This window comes from Eleutherodactylus coqui, chromosome 6, assembly GCF_035609145.1.
Source record: "Eleutherodactylus coqui strain aEleCoq1 chromosome 6, aEleCoq1.hap1, whole genome shotgun sequence".
NCBI lineage: Eukaryota > Metazoa > Chordata > Amphibia > Anura > Eleutherodactylidae > Eleutherodactylus > Eleutherodactylus coqui.
Genome location: NC_089842.1, coordinates 165,482,081 through 165,496,233, shown reverse-complemented (window position 1 = coordinate 165,496,233; position 14,153 = coordinate 165,482,081).

Genomic DNA, 14,153 nt, shown 5'->3' with positions numbered 1-14,153 from the left:
TGGTCCCCATCCCACTTATTAGGGTCCCAATCAACTACAGTATGAACCTTTTATAGTGTCTAACTCTCTATAAGGCGTAATTTGAACTAAGTCTTGCTCCTTGCAGCAATACATAAATGGCGCTGTGAACAGGATTACGCAGAGAGTAATACACTAGTTTGTTTTAAAGGAAAATTTTGATAAACTGATAGTTGAAGAATTTCTTGTGATAATCGGGCATAGTGTGAAAATGTCGCCTTTTAAGAAAATCCGCAATAGTACGAAAATGTCGGTAGCTAAGAACAAAGAAGTGTCCGATGAATTGTTAATAATGCCAGGGTGGAATAAAGCCCCCTATAATATATTGGCCGCTGAGTGGTCGCAGTGTGGTGAATATCAATATGTGGGTAGAAATGGGCATAAGTTGTATTGTGTTTGTCATTGGGTAGCCTATTCTGAGCAAATTGTGTAAAAACCGCGGTACTAAGAGTTTTTCTTATCTATACATAATTCGCTCATTATTGGAAGTCTGGTGTACAGTAAATACAATCCCAATTTCTACTTCACATATTATCAGTCCGTATAGGAATGAATAAAACCCCCCTTAGTGAGTGTGAATTTGCAGTTTTTGTAAGGTGGGGGCAAGTGTATTACATTCTGGGTTAATCTTAAATAGACAGCCCAGGAAGATAGTCACAGGCAGTGGAACCAGTTATACAGCTATCTGTCTGGACAAGTTTCTGTGTTCTATAGAAGATAAGATAAATTTCAAAGGGTGGGGAGTACTGGGCTTTAGAAGACCTACTTGTCTTTGCAAAGAAATCTGAATTAAGAATTGGTTATATTTGGCTACACAGGAAGTATGTTGTATTGTATATATATATATATATATATATGTATATATATATATATATACTGTTCAGTAGCTGAAAATGAAATGAGAAAAGAATTCAAAGATGTTCTCTCATTGTCGGGTTAGTTCCCTCTTCCATCTTCACCCCCTCCTTCATCTCAATTCCAACCGTCTCCTCCCCACCCTATGCCAAGTCATCCACTCCAAGGTCAAACATTGGACTGGAGGGATGGACCTGCTGGCATTGTGGACAACAGAACCCGGATTGGAGAGAGAGCTGCCCTGCTTGCGGAGCTCCTCGGCACAAACCGGTTATGCCTATGCTCACTAGATCCTAGGCTAGTGAGTGGAAGCATGAGGACAAGAAAGAGATGCAGGGAGCGGAGGGTGGAATAGGAGTATATGTAAAACAGGGAAGGCAGCGGGAACTATAATCTAAAATTATGTGAAAGACTATTGTGGCACAGATTGGGATAAAATTAAACATAGAGAATTGAGAAGTGGTAAAATATTTTTAATTTGTCTGAAACATTGGGGAAAAAGAAGAAAAAAAAAATAAAAAATTGAGAGAATCCTCCTTGTCTCTTTCTAATATCACACAAAGAGAAGGAAGAAAGTGTAAAACAATTCTATGCCCCCCTTCAACAACGTTTGTCAGATCTGGGGTATAGGGGCATAGAAGAGATGGGTAAACATGTACTTAGTATGGCCTTTGTAGAAGGTCTATTGAAATCCCTAAGGTCATAGATAATATACCAGAGTGGAGACAGTCTGAATCTCCGGCCCCTTTTCAGACAAAAGGGCATTTATGTAACTGTCCTGCAGGCTTGGACTCCGCCTGAGGGGATTGTGCTGTTGCAATATGTTAATGACTTTCCAGCTTTGTGCTGAGGATATGAAAACATGTCAATCTGCACCCATTTCTCTTCTAAAAATTTTTTTTAGCAGAAAATGGCTGCAAGGCTTAAAAAGGAAAAATTACAGCTTTGTAAACAAAAGGTTGTTGTCTAGCTCAAGAAGGCAGACATCTCACAGAACGACGCAGGGCTGCAGTTCAAGCCATTTCTGTATCTTCTTCTGCTGCCAAAGCTTCGCACCTTTTTGGGACTTGTCTCATACTGCCGTCCCTGGCCTTTCATGCGACAGCAGTATTGACGCAAAAACATGGAGGACGTCCACGGTCACTTGGGTATTACTCCGGTAGCCCGAGGAGCCCCCTCCTGTGTCTGTGCGGTGGCAGCAGTACAAGTAAGGGTTGACAAGTCTTCTGAGTTAGTCCTGAACTACCCCCCCTAGTGGTTCTCACCCCTCATGACATCCAGAGTATACTTACTCAAGTACAACCTAAACATCTGTCTCTAGCTCGTCAAATAAGGTTGCAATGTGCTTTGCTCATGCCCCCCCTTTAATATTTCTTTTCAATGGTGAACCCGGCTACTCTTCTTCCAATCGAGTATCCTGTTTCAAATGGGGGAGGGGGAGGCATAGGTGATCAAATGGGGGAGGGGGATGCATAGGTGATCTATGTATTACAGATCAGCTATTTTTAAAAAAATTTTTGCAAATAAGAACATGATCTATTTGGAATAGAATATCAGCATGATTGTCTAGCATTGATGCAGCAAGAAAGTTTTAAAGAGTTATTGAAACCCCTTGTTAATACATATTTTGAGTTGTATTTTATAGATGGTACCAGGGTGATTGATGACTCCACACCAGATATGCAGTGTTCACACAACAAGATCTCTAAAAGCAGAATGCCTCCGCATGTCTCAGTACAAGAAGCGGAACTGAAGGCCCTCACTGAGGCGTGTAGAGTGACAGAAGGTAACCATTTACACTGACTCCTGGTATGTATTCGGCATAGATCATCGTTACGGCCCAATATGGAAGGCCAGACATTTTTTAAACTTCTGTAGGACAACCCATTGAGAATGGTGTAGCAGTACAGAACCTTATGAAAGCCCTACTCCTACCAGACAAAGTAGCAATCCTGAAGGTGAAAGCTCATACTAAAGCCAACAGTGCAGAAGCAAAAGGCAACGCCCTAGCAGACTTCAGTGCAGACAGCGGCCCTCAAGCCGTGGAAGAAAGAAGAAAAGAAGATACTGACCGCACAAGTCAGAGACTATGATTTGGACTTTGATAAAAATTTGAACATTGATGTACTAAAGACATTACAGTCACAAGCCAGCAAAGAAGAAAAAGATAAATGGACTAATATGGGAGCAGTAGAACAGGGTGGCGTATGGCAAACAGTCAGTAACTTGCCTACCACGATCCCTGTACCCCATGATGGCCCAGCTGATCCATGGAAAGACGCACCTATCGAAGGCAGCTATGTTACCTACGCTTGAGAGAGAAAGGGTTGCCCCCTGGGTTCTTTGTAGCTGCTACATCATTTGTCCAGTTTTGCATGAGCTATGCCGTAAGCAACAGGGTAGAAGTAAATTGACCACAAAGGCACTTGCCAGGACCACTCTACCCATTTCAGGGATTGCAAATTGACAACATTCAGCTCCCACGTGTTGGGAAGTATGAATATGTGCTTGTTGTTGATGTTTTTCAGGTTGGAGGCGTACCCTGTTACAAAAGTAAATGAGCAGGTAACCGAAAAGAAGCTCATGAATAAGGTAATCTGCAGATACGGGGTACCAGAGGTAATCGAGTCAGATAGAGGTACACATTTCACAGGTGAAATAATGCAACACTTCATGTCTGCCCTGGGTAACTCCCAGGCATTTGACACCCCTTATCATCCACAAAGAGCCAGAAAACCATTGTGCATTATAATATTTCTCTTCAGGCAATGAAACCCTGCACCAGAGGAAAACGAAAATGGTATGATACCCTATTAGGGGGAATTGGTACAGGTGTAGGGGTTCTAAACTCTATAGATTTAGAGGTGATGAAGAATAAAATGGCTGGGGTGGGACAGGATGTTTCTAGATTGATAAATGTTCAGGCACAATGCATGCCTTCCTTGTTCCTCCCCCGATGTCTTGCATTAGGATATGATAAGGATGTATTAACGCTTTTTAATCTGGTTTTGCGGTTTAAAAGGATTTGTTTGTAAATATGAGTAAATTCATGAACTACACACAATGTAGCCTGCAATATGTATATATGATTCACAAGAGGGACAAAGCAGTCAGATGTGATGACAAATAATGAAAAATTGTGGAGAAATATTTTCAAGAATGTAATTCCAGTAGCATCTTGGATACGGCCCCGGGCTGATAGTATAGCATGCTCTGATGAGTATAGCACTGGGGAAATGATTTTATGATGTAAAGGACACAAGCCTGATGTGTAAGTCTGTACTACTACCTGTGGTGTTCGGACCACCTCTATATGCTTTACAATATTGGTTGCCCAAGTTCACAGGTACGATGATTTATAGTGAAAATAAAACCCATGGTATAGAGAACTGTGAAGAAACACTGGATGGCCTAGCATGCGGACGGAGTACAGCCGCATATGAGCCATGTTTCCTGCAGCCTTCAGTCAGCATATGTGATTGGACGGTGTTACCTGCTTCTTCTATATGCTGATAGAAGTTGGCCCCCAATATGTATATATATTCTTTGTTGCCAACCGAACTGGAACCACCAGTATGTATAATCTCACCACTCCATTGTCTGGATGTATACAGAACATGTCGGTGATACATTGATTTACAGAAACTTACACATTTTTGCCAGATGCTGAAGCAACATTAAGGTACTACTGGCACCCAGATGCTATCCCTATGTCAACTCTGACAGTATCCTTGGGTAGAATTGTAAGACTAATGATAGATACTGAACACCTTTAAAAGCATTTGGATGTTACTAACCTCTCCCTTATGGAATTAGAAAAATGTATGGGTAGGAGATAAGCTAGTCAGCCTAGGTACTAAGATCCAGGTAGACACAGAGTATAACTAGTATGATATTTTTACTGGATGGTCACCTACAGCAGGAAAGATGATGGATTTTATGTTTCACCCTTTACTAATACTGTTTCTTTTGTTCATTCTTTTGAGTGTTTGCAATTTATGGACATTCTGTGGGATACGGAAACAAGCAAATTATCTGGAATCGCTCCCTCTACGATATCGTTAAAACAGTCATACGTAAAAGAGCAACAACAGTGGGGATCCGGCGAAGAGGATAGAAAGACCGGCAGGGGTGGCTTAGCACCCTTGATAGTACCACTACAAAGGCTCTTTTCAAGATGGACTGTTTCAAAATGGGGGATTGTGAGGGTTATGAACATATTAATTTATATATGTATGTATCTTTGATATACGTTTCCGGAGGCTGTAGGCCTAAATTGTACATTCTATTCTGTGTCCTATGAAAAGCTCTGCTAAATGAAGTAGACGTGTAATCTTAAGTGTCCATCATGTCTCCAAGATCTCGTTTAGCTTTTGTTTACAAAGGTTGTGAGGAATGCTTTGATCATTGTCTGCTGTCTAGGTCCAGACACGATGTCTAAATACAAACAAATAAAGCATTGTTTATAGAGAAGACAAAATTATGTACCAGTAAAACAGGTCGACCTCTGTAAAGCAGTTCAACCTCTGATACGCCTACTATTTTTTGTATAAGAAAGACAATGTACACAATAAAACTCAGATTGCTCTAAGACACGACCGTGATGCCTGTGTCTATTGCTTTCTCATGGTGGCTGCCATAACCACCTTTGATTTGGAGCCCCACAGCATATTAACGTAACATGGAAAAATCCCTATCACCTGTGTGGGTCGTTGCCCTTTTCCCCTGCTCCACTAGGGGCTCTTCTGCTGGGGATGGTTGTTGGGCTCTCCCCTTTGCCTGGGCTGCTCTTCCTGGCCCCTTTTCCCCTGCTGGGTGCTGCAGGTCTGCCTGTGGGGGGGCTATCTGCTCCACTAGGGGCTCTTCTGCTGGGGATGGTTGTCGGGCTCTCCCCTTTGCCTGGGCTGCTCTTCCTGGCCCCTTTTCCCCTGCTGGGTGCTGCAGGTCTGCCTGTGGGGGGGCTATCTGAGCCGCAGGTGGCTCTGTTACTGTGGTGGTGGGGTCTCCCCTTATCTCTGGGGCTGACTCCCTGATTCCCCTTGCCGCTCTCCCCTCCTCAGTTGCTGTAGCGCCCTCGGCGCTTGCCGCTCCTCCTCCCCCCTCCGTTATACTGCTGCTGCCGGCGGGTTCCGGCGGTCCGCCATCCGCCGCCGGTATAGTGCCGTCACCTCCTCTCCGCTCTATGTGGTGATCGGGGTCCACTGCAGGGCCGCCCAGGCTGCTGGTCTCTCTCCCGTTTCCAGCCGGCTGGTCGCTGTCCGATGCCGGGCTGGGTTGCCGCTTCGGAAGTGGAGCGGGCGCCATCTTGGGAGCGCGCTCCCGGGACTCCGCTCCCGCTGTTCGTCTCAACAGGGTCGCAATGCTTCTCCTGGAGTCGTCTGAGGAGGTTAGTGTGACTCCTCTCTTCTTCCCCTTCGCCATTGTTGCGGTTTGCCGGGTCTGGGTCCTCCACGTGTAGGCTAGATGGGGCTGGATGCGGGAGCCGAGCTGAGGCACGTCTCACTCCTCCATTAGCTGGCCACGCCCCCTACATTGTTCTTTTTGAACGCCATGATAGTTTAGACCAGGCCTGCACAACTTTGCAGTACGTAAGGGCCAAAATTAATAACCAGCAAATCTCTGGGGGCCACAGATAGGTTTTTAGCAGCTCACTTTCTAAGTAAAGTTAATGAAAGTGTAAGCAATACCTTTACTTACAGAGTAAACCTCTAAAAAGCTATTAACCATATTTTCCATGTTTTGTTACAATTACATGCAGTTAATCAACTTTCAACCAAGTGTTCCCTTAATAGTCGTAGTGGCCCCAAGGTGTCCACTTAATAGTGGTAGTGCCTCCAAGTGTCCCCTTAATAGTCATAGTGCCTGAGGATGTTCCCTTAATAGTCATAGTGCCCCCAGGTGTCCCATTAATAGTCATAGTGCTCCAAGGTGTCCCTTTAATAGTTATAGTGATGGTAGGCTTATCTCACTTTCCTCTTTCAAAAAAACATTTTCAGCCCCCCTCCCCCCCCCCCCCCCCCCCAATAGGGTGGTATTCCAATTTTGGTCGTCCCTTCTATTTTCTGACGTTAAAGTGGAGCTCAACCCACTGGAGGCGTTGTGTAAATACTGCCCAAACTACCCAGGCACATTGTCGCATCTATATGCACTCTAAATAAAGCACAACAAGAAAAACTACCCTACATGACCCAATGGGAATCAGACTTGAACATTCCTTTAACTATAGAATCATGGCACCACTGCAGTGAGAACTTAAGTGAAAATAGTTGGCAAGTTAGTCTTATGGAGACATCCTTAAAGGTTCTACATAAAGCCTATTTAGTGCCAACCCGAATACATGCCATCCACCCCGAGATCTCCATCTATGTTTTAGAGAGTGCAACAACATTGGCTCCCATCTACACATTTGGTGATCCAGTCCCATTGTGCAGGCCTTTTGGAAAAAGGTTACCCACCCTATATTTTCTGTCACGGGAACCATCCTAGGATTAGACACATATGTACTACTACTAGGCAACAAAACCAAAAACATATGCAATACACCCTTTAAACTTATACAATTTATCACTATGGCAGCTTGTACCCACATTGCCCAAAATAGTCAAAAGCGACAACTAGCTTTCAACCAACTCATTGCCCGAATTACAGGATACTTCTAAATAAGAAATTGATAGCCATTCGCCAGGACACGATAGTCCAATCTGAGTCTGTTTGGGAATCGTGGATCATCTTTGTCAATATCCCTAATCTTTAATACCATCTCCAACTCTAACCCCTCAAAATACAATATGTGGTGTAGAATCCAAAGATACAATATGTCACCCTCTTCACTTGTTAATTCAACCCAAAGCTTGACACCAAAAGGGAAAAAAAGAGAAAAAACACTGTGACATTCTCTATTATAACAACAAAGTGATTACCATATATACTCGAGTATAAGCCTAGTTTTTCAGCACATTTTTTTGTGCTGAAAAAGACCCCCTTGGCTTATACTCGAGTCAGGGAAGGATTTAAAAAAAAAAAAAAACCCTCCATACTCATCTCCCAGCCGGCGTCTGTGGCCCTGGCGGTGGTGTGGCAAGCTGCTTGAATTCCGGTGTTCCCGGTGGCGATGTGGTAAGCTGCTGGAAATCTTCCCGCACTGTCCTCTCTGCTCGGCTCTGTCATCCCCCGCCGTCAACCCTGTGATTGGATCGAGCGCTAGCCAATCACAACCAGCACTCGATCATTCGCAGCCAATCGCAAGCTGCTTTAGAATATTCCCCGCTATCATCTCCCAGCTTGGCTTTCAAGTCCCCTGCCATCAGTGCTGTGTAAGTAAGCACTGTGATTGGATCGAGTGCTGGCTGTGATTGGCTGGCGCTCAATCCAATCACAGTGCTTACTTACACAGCACTGACAGAGAAGACAGATCTGAGCAGAGAGGACGGCAGGGATGACAGCAGGGAGAATTCACGCAGGTTGTCGCACAGACACAGACGCCGAGGTGAATATGGAGGGGTTTTTTTTAACCTACTATATACTCGAGTATAACTCGGCTTATACTCGAGTCAATAAGTTTTCCCAGTTTTTTGTGATAAAACGTATTGGCTCGGCTTATACTCGGGTCGGCTAATACTCGAGTATATACGGTATATTGTATTGTACTGTTTCCCCCTGTCTCCCCACTACCAAATGTACAATGCATGTTTTTCTTTAAAGGGGTTGTCTCACGAAAGCAAGTGGGGTTATACACTTCTGTATGGCCATATTAATGCACTTTGTAATATACATTGTGCATTAAATATGAGCCATACAGAAGTTATTCACTTACCTGCTCCGTTGCTGGCATCCCCGTCTCCATGGCTCCGTCTAATTTCGGGGTCTTCTTGCTTTTTTAGACGCGCTTGCGCAGAAGGGTCTTCTCCCTTCTGGAAGGTCTGGGCACCGAGTGGCGTTCTGGCTCCGCCCCCTTCTATGCGTCATCGCGTAGCTCCGCCCCATCACGTGTGCCGATTCCAGCCAATCAGGAGGCTGGAATCGGTAATGGAACGCACAGAGCCCATGGTGCACCATGGGAGAAGACCCGCGGTGCACCATGGGAGAAAACCGCAGTGCATCCCTGGGAAAGGACCGGCGGCCATCTTGGGAGAAGAATTTTATAAGTTCATCTTTCATCACATCGGTGAGTAGCAAGCGGTTTAAAAACCGCTTTAAAATGCTATTTTATGCCAAGGGGTGACAAGGGGAATGGGCTAATGTAAAATTTTGATGTTTGCCACGAGACAACCCCTTTAATGGTTATTGATGTTAAGAATCCCTGTCTTATAACAAACCATTATCTCCTTGCATTGGATCTATGTAGCAGGAATGTTGCCAAAGTTTAAAACTACTTTCAATAAATACTTTTGAAACATAATAATTATAGTGCCCCAAGGGGTGCCCCTCATTGTCATAGTGCCCCAGGTGTCACCATATTAGTAAAAGGGACATCTTAAAGGGGTTGTCTCGCGCCGAAACGTTTTTTTTTTTTTTTTCAATAGGCCCCCCGTTCGGCGCGAGACAAACCCAAGGGATGGGTTAAAAAAAAATTATATATATTACTTACCCGAATCCCCGCTCTGCGATGACTTCTTTCTTCCTTCTCCAAGATGGCCGCCGGGATCTTCACTCACGATGCACCGCGGGTCTTCTCCCATGGTGCACCGTGGGCTCTGTGCGGTCCATTGCTGATTCCAGCCTCCTGATTGGCTGGAATCGGCACACATGACGGGGCGGAGCTACGATGATGACGCGGGACCAGCTCTCCGGCACGAGTGGCCCCATTCACCAGGCAGAAGACCGGACTGCGCAAGCACGTCTAAAAATGCCAGAAGACAGCGAATTTAGACGGATCCATGGCTACGGGGACGCTAGCAACGGAGCAGGTAAGTGAATAACTTCTGTATGGCTCATAATTAATGCACGATGTATATTACAAAGTGCATTAATATGGCCATACAGAAGTGTATGACCCCACTTGCTGCCGCGAGACAACCCCTTTAATAGAAATAGTGCGTCCCGATGCCCCCAGTGCCTCCAAAGTAATTATGCCACTTTTATAATAATACTGCTCCAAATAATAAAAAAAATCTAAATACTTACCTAAGCATGCCGAGCATAGAGTCCTCTTCTGGCCTGGTGCAGGTAGTATGATAGAATGACATTATCATGCTGCCTGCGTTGGAACACCGAAAGTCCCAGTCCTGTTCTTTGCTACGCGGTCATGCAGGGCTGCCTGATATCCTGACTTGCCCAGTGGCTGCTTTTATCTGAAAGCACAGTGCATGTCAGGGTAGCAGGAGAGGAAGCGGTCGCAACAGTATGCCGAATGGCCTTGGGCCGCCAGGAATCCTTCACCAGGCCGCCTGTGGCCCGCAGGCCATATGTGGTGCAGGCTTGGTTTAGACCTATGAAAAAACAAGGATTCACTTGCTAAAATATCTTGGCATGCTTCATGCCCAAACCTTCTTTAGTTCCAGTTCAATAACAGCAAATTAATTGAGAAAAACCTTATAAACTGACCTTTTATATACCGTAATGCAAAGTTTCCTTAAAATAGTATCTGTAATTAAACTGAAGATGTGTTACTTTCATGTGGACTATGGGCAGATATGATGAAATCACAGATTAATGGAATTTAAGTAAGAAAGAGTTTGGAAATGACTATGACAGAACTGAGACTTGTACAAAGACTTTAATGTCCCAAGAGACAACATTCATTTTGTTTGTGCCTCATTAACTTGTGAAGTGTGAACCTCAGATTTTGATTACCGAGGTTGCATGTTACACCTGCCATTGCATTTGCCAAACAGAAATAATTTATGAAGACTGGCTTTTAGTAAATGATTTTTAGTCAACCCAACATCCTACACAAAATCCTTTTTTTTGACATATTTACTTTATCTTTTATGCTGTCAAAATATATGTAGATCTGCAATTATATTTTTATGTGAGTTGAAAAAAAATAAATTAAAGTGGCGGAATAAATAAGTGCTCACAGTATAATTTGTATGCTTATTATACATGATAATGAACTTTTTCAAATATTACTGTGTGTCACGTCTGGAATGACCGGTTAACTGAACAGATGGTAGCAAAATTGAAAGTAACTAAGTACGGAGGACTAGAAGTAACAGAATGACAGAATCATCCCAACTGGACTGGTCCCTCAAGCAGAGCACCCACCCTGAGAAGGATGATCCCACTATGGCAGAGAGTCTAGAACCAATCTGAACTATCTGGCTACCACTGCACAAAAACTAAGTTCCTAAAACGAAGAAAGCAGGAATAAGAGAACTCCTAAGAAAACACAAACAGGATTCTCAGGCTCAGTATGGCCAGTACGCAGTCAGAATATTCAGCAAGGTGTGACCCTGCTTGCTGGACTAAATAGCGCTAGAAAGAAGCTGATTGACTGGCTCAGCTATCAATCTTCCCAGCTAGTTCAATAGCAAAATCCAAGTAATATCCAACTAATAGAGAAACTGACTGACTGCTGAAGCTACTAATCATCTCTGCCAGCAGCTAAATAGCAGATAGGGTGCTTATGCTTAACCCTTACCTGCCAAGACTTGGGAAAAACCAAACCAGAATTCAGCATCAACCAATGCCATGACACTGTCAATCTGACTTGTTGGGATAACAGTTACGTAAAACTTTAATCTTGAAAATAGGAAAACATGGACACCATATCTTTGCTTCACATGAGCCAGTGCTGAAGACACAGACCATTTAAAACAACTTGCAAGAAGGTAGCTATTCTAATAGATAGTTCTGTACATGGTCAAGGGAGTTGTCCTATACAGGCAACTTTTTTTCTAAATAAGGACCAGGTGATTGGGGTGTGGCAGCTGCTTTGGTTAAAGAAATGTTATTTTACCCATGTTAAGTATGGTTCAGGTCAGGATTCTGTGAAGGCCAGTCCAATCCTGGAACATCCAAAACCATTATAAACCAGCGTTGTAACCATTAGTAACAATGCACATTGTGTTGTTGGAACTATTGCTAACCATTTCCAGAGTATTGCCAAATTGTTAACAGCACATAATTGTCTAGTATGTCAAGGTGTGTTAATGATTCTTGTCACTACAACTAACGGACCAAGACCATGCCATGTAAAAAAATCCCCAGACCATAGTGAAACCTCCGCTGTACTTAACTGTTGGCACAACACACTCAGGCAAAGGGCATTCCTCAGGTATCCTCCATACCCAGGTACATCCATCTGATCTGAAGATGGAGTAGTGTGGTTCATAACTTCATAGAATGTCTTCCATTGCTCAACTGTCCAATGACAATGCTCCTTGCACCACTATAGATGAGGCGATGCACTATGTTTCATGATGGAAGGCTTGCATACAGCAACATATCCCTTATATCCAATAGCATACAGTTCCTGTCACAAACAATGGCTGTCACCTCCAAGGGTCTGCATCTTATATAGCATGGTTTAGGACACTTGGCATGGTAATAAGTCATGATCCATTCTACTGATGGGGGTGTCCAAATACTTTCAGTAGGATAGTGTAAACACAAGCTCACCAAGACGTCAGGGCATGTTGTCCTAGACATTGAGCTAAAATGATTGTACAGAATTAGAGAAGCATGGTTGTTTTCTTCCAGAAATAGCACCATACCTGTCTATGGACTGCGTCTGCCATGGTAGTTCAACTTCCAAAGAAAAAGCTGACATGTGTTTCTAATCATGAAAAGTCCCCTTTAAATGTGCCTTGGAAAGGTGAAACCTGAAGATCCACTTTAAGGCTATAATAAATAGATGCCATCTGTTATAGCCCTTTCAGTATGTCACCATATCTAAATGTTTTCTTCTCATCCCTCATATTGGACTATATATTATTGATTTCTGTCTCTTAGTAAAGAAAATGGAAAAATAACACGACAAATCATTAGAGATGATATCTTTTTGGTTGGACACCAAGCTAAAATATTCCTGAATTATGCCAGAGACTAATGAATACAAGATGCCTCATATTTATCCATAGACTGGTTATGGAAATCCATCAAAGCCTCTTTAATTCTTGTCTTTATAAACCAGACAAAGATCTAGATGAAGTTGGCGTCAAATACTCTTCTGCAATTTTATGAATATCTTTAGCACTTAGAGTTTATGCAACCTGTTTCATTTTGAGACATAGTTTATTATACGCTGCTCATCAGGTAATAAACATCTTCTTGGGGGGTCTCTAAGTGGTCAAATTCTTTATCCATGCCAAGGATTAACAAAGATAATATGAGTTATGTAGCCACATGCTGACTATTAAAAAAGCTTGTCTCCTTGATTCCTTTATTTGTTCGCCAGATAAGGATGTAGATATAGCAGGTGCCAAGTGAGCAGTTCCGGTCTGCCAAATGCTATCCTTTATTGTTTAGGAACCGCTGAGATGGAATGCAGTGAGTAATTTGTGGAATTCAATGAAATGTATTTTACATGGTGATTCCAGAGTCTGCACACATGCTATAGGAAAAACATGGTTGCTATTCTTTCGAAAGCATGAGGACTCATCTTCTCCTTCTTTAGAAGACTCCCTTGGCACATTAGGTGTTACGCATGTAGTTTCATTTCAAAAGTGTTCCAGAGGATAAGCATGGAGCAGAGGTAGTAGAGGCAGCGGCAAGGGCCTAGTGCCTAAAAGGACCCAAAGGTCCCTTTGCCACATTAAGAAGGCACCAACATGATAAATAATGCATGGTAAGTGAGGGACTCTGTTGCAGACTTTGTACTGGAGCCCAGGAGCTTTAAGTTACACCTTTTGATATGTTCCTTCAAGTGGTCATGTGTTTTATATTGTCTCCTGATAAACTATTCTCTTAAACTATTCTCCCAAGTAATAATCGCATGGCATTAAGTCTAAGGACTGTAGGGGACACTCCATTTGAGCATGGTCAGCCCACTTGGAAACTTCGAGACCCACTCTCCTTATGTACCATATTGGGTCTTTTGTATCATGCTGTATTATACTTTTTTGCCATCATGAACCATCCCCAGATATACTGAGACAAAACCATAATCAGCAGGCAACACCCATTCAACTGGCAATTCAATGAATGGGTGAGTGCTGTCAATGATTGGCTGAGTGCAGGGACCAATCACAGGCAGCTCTCAGCTGTCATTCAATAGCTAAGAGCTGCCTCTGATTGGTCAGAGTGCTTAGCCAATCAGAAGCAGCCCTTTCAGCAGGCATGGATTTTAAATCCCCACCTGCTAAAAGCACTTCATAGCAGTTCAGGAGAAGACCCGG